Source organism: Stylophora pistillata, chromosome 7 (assembly GCF_964205215.1).
Source record: "Stylophora pistillata chromosome 7, jaStyPist1.2, whole genome shotgun sequence".
NCBI classification, from domain to species: Eukaryota; Metazoa; Cnidaria; class Anthozoa; order Scleractinia; family Pocilloporidae; genus Stylophora; species Stylophora pistillata.
Window position 1 is genome coordinate 29,343,217 of NC_142525.1, and position 7,114 is coordinate 29,350,330.

Here is a 7,114-nt window from a genome sequence, read left to right on the forward strand (position 1 = left end):
CACTGTAAAGCCGAGTGGAAAGGTAATATTCCCGTTCCATTATCAATAATGACTACTCATGCAAAAAAACCTTAAAATATTACTCAATTTGAAAAAAATGTGAAATTACATCACTCGGATTCTACAAAAGGAATTTGAAATATAGAAATCATTAAATGGGCTCATCTAGAAGGAAAAAACTAATAAAATGAATTTTTACATTTGAAGCGTACGTGTTACTGCAAAATGAATGTAATTTGTAGCACTAGCTCGTTTAAACATCTGCCTACTTTCAGCTGTAATAATACAACAACGTTTATATTTCCTCTCCTGGAAAAATAATTAGACGTTGAAGATAAGATAGAATGATCCGGCAAAGGAGATTCATTTGCATTTTTTTCGAGTAAAATATTTATTTCTGTATAGAGTATTTATTCGAAACCAACTATGGAAATTAATCTGGATGTATTTAGCACTTATAGTGTTTGCATCATTTCATAGCGTACTCCAAAAACAAAATAACATAAGATTGGCGAAAATTAAGGTTCACTCTAATTGAATGTTTTCCAATTTAAGAAAAAATTTATATATAGAAATTAACAGTAGTTCATGAGCTAAGTATCTTTAAACTTTAGACTTTGCATTTGAATCTACAACAGAATGACCGTCGAGGGGAAAGGTTTCTGAAAATAGACTGATATTTTGTTGAAAAAACCGCCTCCTAAGTCGGACCGTCACGCAAAAAAACGGTTTTAATATTAAGCCGTAAGTTGTATGGTCAACTGATCAAATGAGGAGCTAACGCATATTTCATTTAAACGAAAAACTTTGGATCGCTTCTGCAAAGTGCATGAAAAGAGGTCGTTACCACACTTATTTTAATTACCAATAAGTCGATTCAAAATGTAGAAAACAAATTTTATTGCCATTTATAGATCTTCAGTCGCGTACTTGTTAAAAATACTTGCATCTGTTATTGCAATTGCTGGTTTTCATTTAATTTCCGACGTTCTTCGGCGGAAACCAAGTCATCGACACGCCCTTAGAAAAGAATACCCCTTTACCAGAATCTCACCATAGCCTGGATTGAAAGGCCTCTATATTTAACCTTCCCTTCTAACGAATCCTTTGACAAGAGGCCGCTGGGTTGTTTCGAGATGCGCTGTTAAAGTATTTGTTATCCGAATGTGAAGAAGATGGAAAATTCAGAAATTTTTACAAAGTGCGAACAAGGAGAGCTCAAAGTGAATTTGAAATGATCGAGCTGTTGAGGCAAGACAAAGTCCACATGGCTGGTCCTATATTCAAACAACATGAGGATAAACAATACAGTGAGTTTCTATTTTTCAAAGTGGCTTGATTATCCCGGGACCGAATACATAACAACAGCTGAAGAAGAAACCAGAGGTCATGCACTGTAGTATTGAATTCTGTGCTGAAATCTTGGTCTTTGCTTGCATTTACTCTCATCACACAGCCATCGCTGGTAAGTAGTGCTCTACTGCTGCTTTAAGGTGAGGTTCTGGATCGTGGAGGATAATGGCCCGCGAGTAATTGATTGGACACGGAATCGTATAATCCTTTTAATTGGTTTTTATTCGATCTACAAAAAAATAATACATAATTCTGAGCAATCTAACAGCAAGCGATTCCTGACAATTTCATGCTGGAAAACGAAATGATGATACTAAAAAAATATAAAATTTCCACTCATTACAAACACACTACTCACTTCTGTGGCGCAATCCAATCAAAACTCCAGTACCAAGAAACAGGTTAGCAAAATTCTCTCAGGACACTTCAGGTAGCGAGGTAGAAAAAGGACTGATCGCTCTCGAGCGCCTGTTACGGCAAAATGTCACATTAACTGAGGGGTCAGCCTCAAGCGATTACGCAATTGGCTGTAAATCACGGAGTCAATTAAATGTCAATAAACGGATCAATAAATTAAAATGTTATTGATTTTGATCAACGTAACAGGTTCTACAACAGCAAATCCTATTTTGACCACATTAATTGCGTCAGTTACTGGTAATAATGGACATATGATATGTAGAATGATTTAATGTACACCAACCAATCTTGGTTTTGCCAATAACGTTTTTTGGAATTCTGGGATTCAAATTGGAACAATGAAGAGTTTCCGCGTTCATTCTTCAGAGGCTCCTGGGATGGATTTTGGTGGTCTTTCATTTCCATGACCACCATGGTGTCAGGCGGGCTCACAGTATTAGGATTTATCTCTTAATTCAACGTAAAAACTAGGTTGACTGAAGCCTTAATTCATTGTGTCAGCTGTCATGATGATCAGGTGAGTTTTATTTCCAACCAAGCACTTGATCGACGTTGTTTTCTCGTCTTCGGTAAAGACCGGGCCAACTTCTTACCGCAGGAGTACTGCTCGACAATCTGGGTCGAAAAGTCAGCTTTAAAAGTTAGCTAATTAGTCAATAAAAGCATACCATTGACTTCTTCAGACTTCTCCTGTTTGATTTAGCTTATTAAATCCCGACAGGGTAGGGTTGGCACCTGGTTAAAATATTCATCAGATGCGTTCTCTGAGTCAATCGCGTCTTATCCTCTCACACACACGATGTAGGTTTCATAAAAACGTATTCTCTTTTCGGTCTTTGCTAGATATGGAGACAAGGCTCCAAAACCTATCCTGGCTCGTATATTCTCGGTCGTCTGGATCCAGTTAAGCCTTATAATAATGGCTGTTTTCACGGCAAATGTCACATCTGCATTGACGACCCTCTCTCTGCATCTAGAACCAGCCAGCCTCAACGCCGTTGATGTTAGTGCACGAAGATAATGCATCAGTTAACTCGAGACATAAGAGAGCATCCTTTTTGCACCATTGCTGACTCCAAAATATCAGTATAGAGAAAGTGAGCTGTCTAAGCTGATAATTGACTAGTAATAAATAAAGGGATCAGTAATAAAAGGAGATGGCCAAATCTGACTTTCCTACAGAGGGGGCCACACATGACCTTGAAAATTATACGTAATCCTTTGAATACGGCCCGTACTGTGAGGGACTCTGTAATGTAATTGGTTTTACTACAAATATATTAAGTTTTCTTTGGAGGCTTTTTGAAATGAAAGGTCGGGAGGAATTCAAACTATCCAGAGTATGACGAACAATATTTTGCCGTTTTATCTTCAGGTTGCCGCGTTGAGCAATAGAACCGAATACCAACATACATTGGAAGAAAATGCACGCCCGAAAGGTCCATGGGAAGCCAACTAACTTGAAACTAGAAACAGAATGAACTGACCTGATACATAATGTAGAAATATGACTTACTATTATTGCTTAAAGGGAATAAGAAAGATGATAAATTTGAGATCGGTAATGAAATAAAGAAAGATGTTTTTTTCGTATTTTCATGAACATAGGACAAAGAAAAGATTCTGAGTCCTTAAGAATCGAACATCAAATCTTCAGATTCCGTGCTCCGATGCTCTATCACTGAGCCCTGTCAGACTCTGTGCTGAGTTGGGCTACCACAAGGTTCATTTGTTACACGTGTCCTGTAAGATCAGCAATAGGGAGCTTAAGCAACCAGGACGAAAGGGACGACGACGACGTCAAGTAATCGCGGAGGGTCTGGAACGAGGACGTCGTTTTTAGCGGGAAAATGAAACTTAAGCAGTGAAGTTGCTCAAGGACGACGACGTCTGAAATTTTTGTTTATTCTCGCTTCGTCAGTTTAACAAATGACATCGTTCAGAGACCTCCAAAACCTTCTTCTCACTCATGGATCAAATTTTCACCTATATCGGAAGTTCGAGAGTCGGTTATTCAATTCTTGAACATCAAAAGTCCAAGGAATTATGAAGCTTTAGCTTTATTTACAATAATTTACGCATGATAAAAGTTTAAAATTTAAATTTTACGGAAGTTATTCGAGATTTGAATTCAATTCTAAGTGTTGCTGGTAAAAACAAACCTATTTTGCCCAAGGCTTGCCTGATTTTCAACGTGCTTTAGCCTGATATGTTGTACCTTTGATGCTCCTTCCTTTGGCGAGCAAAGGACGCAAGTCTGTCAATTTTAATCAATGCTAGCTAGCGATCGGCACAGATCAGTCGTCGCGCTTCAAACAAGAATACTATTTTTTCCCGTGTGATTTTGTCGGAATAATTTTTATGGCTGTAAATCTAGATCTTTATCAAACATTTCGAAAATAGATTCGCAAAACCTGAGAGATATTCACGCTCATGTTGACACACCGTTCTGAAGAATTCTTTGCTGTTTAAAGCGTCTCGACGGAAGAACAGCAACACGCAAAATTTTTTAGTAGCAATAAACCGACAGTTCCATACACTCAGCTTTTGACCGAACGCAGAGGTGTATTGCACTGCCATTTAAACCTTTTCATTCAATGAAAATGATAAACAGCACTTCTTTCATAAAATATACTCAAATAAATTTAAACCTAACGTGGTCGCTTTCACCACTTGACTTGACATCTGTTGTGCGGAGGAAGGAAAATGAGTTGGTGGGTTTTCGAATTTTATTTGTTTAAAAAACTGAACAGGGAGGTTTAAATCAACCGAAGAAGCGAATACAAACTCCAACCGGCCATAGACTGTAAAAAAAAAAACGACAAAAAAGCCTCACCTTTTGATGAGAAAAGCTGCTTTGAAGTTCGGAAGTTCACGACGACGTGAAACTGGTCCATCTCAAGTCGTCGACGTTAAGACGACGACGGAACTCTTGGTTCGCGCTTGCGCAGTGACGTTCTCGCTACTTCTGGTCGTCGTCCTCCGTTCGTCGTCGGGGTTGCTTAAGCTCCCTAATATCGAAATAACGACGTCGTTTTCGTAGATAGAATGAGAAAAATGGTAAATTTTGAGCTCAGGACTACAAAATCAAAAAACATCTTTTTTCTATTTTATTTTTTGTTGCCAGAGTAAGAACAAAATTTCGGGACTAACTCAGAAAAATTTTAAACTCATGAAGTGGAATGGTTTTGCAGAGAAAAGCGCGTAACTGTGCATTTATAGTATTTTTAATACTATATGCGCTTCGTTGTCAGTATCTGCTGTATGTTTGAAGAATGCATTAACTAGTATATACCTCACAAAAAAGTGAGAGGGGTAAAAGGAATATCACGAGAAAAACTTGATGAAAGAACTGTTGTCTATTGTCTTGTCTTCATCGTGTATAACAACATTGATGCCGCCATTGAAGCACTGAAATCAAAGCAAGTTAACGGAATGCTATTGGACCGCTACACGCGCGGCTTCCTATTATCAAAGAGAGGCCCTTACCACTGTTAAGAAGTTAGATCTACAAAGAGATATGGGAGCGCTTTTCTATAACAGTAGAGAGAGTCTTGCTGAGTGCTTGACAAACAAGTAACGCTCAGACATATGGAGGTCAGTTCAAAGCATTTATTTACTGACTTGTACAAGGTAATCTTTAATTTAAAGGGAAAAAAAGGCTCATTTCCTTTGTAAATTTTTGCACCAAAGTTAAAGGTCCCTTTATGCAATGCTCACCGATTTCTCAAAACCACGAGTAGAATCAAGTGAAGTTATCAACTTAAGTAATGCTAATACTACATAGTAAATAGCATTACAAAAGTGTGCCTGATTTAACTAATAGCAAACACCAGACTCAAAAAGCTAGAGCCGCTCTAGGCTATCGCCCCGAGCGACTCTTACGTTTCTTTTGTGCTGAGCCACCTCCCGCGTGCATCCATAACTCAGTAGTGTACGCTGTGGTGTTCACCATTTCTTTTATAAAAAACAATCTCTTGCGAAACATTTGCTTACTTGAAACAATTGCTCATGTCAGAAGCATACTCCCAAGGGAAAATAGTAGACACTGAATAGACCAATCTAAGCGCGCGCTTTACGCGATTTATGCTTTAAAAGAAATTAGCAAACAGACAAGCCAACCAAAAAGTAGCGCCTAACCATAAATAAAAAGGAAAGTATATTGTAATGCTATGGTTTCATTACATAATTAGCTTACACAACAGAGGCCTGAGACAAGCTTCAATCTCTTTGACGAGTCCCCCGTATTTGTCAGAGAGTCCATGTATATATCACTTGGAGTATTGGCTGCTTTGCTTGTCAGCGGCACATCGTGGGAATTGCTTATTAGACTGAAATGAAAGGGAAAACAAAATGTCGTCATACACGTAGGTGAGCTTGCAGATCAATTTTCTTTAAAACTGAGTAAGCTTTTATACAAATTAGTAAATACCACACACGTGAACAGTGCCTTTCGTGAGTTCTGATTGGCTAGTTCGGAAGTGAATGGCAAGTACGATTCACCTCCACTTCGATGTATTGAATTGTTAAATAAAATGAAGAGGCCAACAAAGTGGCTCAACGATTCAAAGTATTGCAAGCGAAAATGAAAATAGAAGGGTGAGAGATAGGCTTGATTTAAGCGTCTTAATAGGACAGATTAATGCAGAAGACTCAAGCCTTCTATGCTTAGATGAATTTATTCATAAATAGAGAACTTATTTTGAGCATAAACCATACAAGTATATTCATTTGCGCAGCATCAATAATGAAGATAACGTATGGACATATATCATTAGAAAATAAGAACCTAAAGAACGTCTATGAAAAAAAATCACTTCAAAATAATAGGGTCAATTTATAGCTAACTTGAAAATTCAAAGAAGAAAGGCAAAAGAAAATACGATATAACGTGAAAACTGAAAGATTCTTAAGCATACTTTTCCAGTTGCATCCTTGTGGAAAGCACTGCCATGTCTCTGTAGTTATACTATGTCTCTTATTTCTCTTAAGTAAGGGTTAGTCACTGATTTGTACTTGATACGAATGATAAAAGTTTTGAAAATAAAGGAGTCTACGAAGATAACTGATTCAATACATCCTGTGATCGCAACGACTTCAGATACCGTTAGGAACAACGAGAATCTTAACATTTTTAACAAACATTTGTTTTATCATGGAAGGAGGATGACCATTTAAGGATTTGCGAATTTTCTCGGCGGAAGAGGCCACAAACAAAGAAATGCACACTGAGAGAGACACGATTCGGGCCAAACTTAAAGTAATGCGAAGTCTTCTTCTCACAACACAAGAACAATTTGATAAACTGGAGTCCAAAGTTTTTAGTACGCGACTGAAGTGA

The 7,114-nt window shown here is 37.8% G+C and overlaps 1 pseudogene; it reads left to right on the forward strand.

Annotated features, from left to right (window-relative positions):
• Positions 1–7,114, forward strand: part of LOC111320786 (uncharacterized) — an 8,796-nt pseudogene extending 1,682 nt beyond the window's left edge.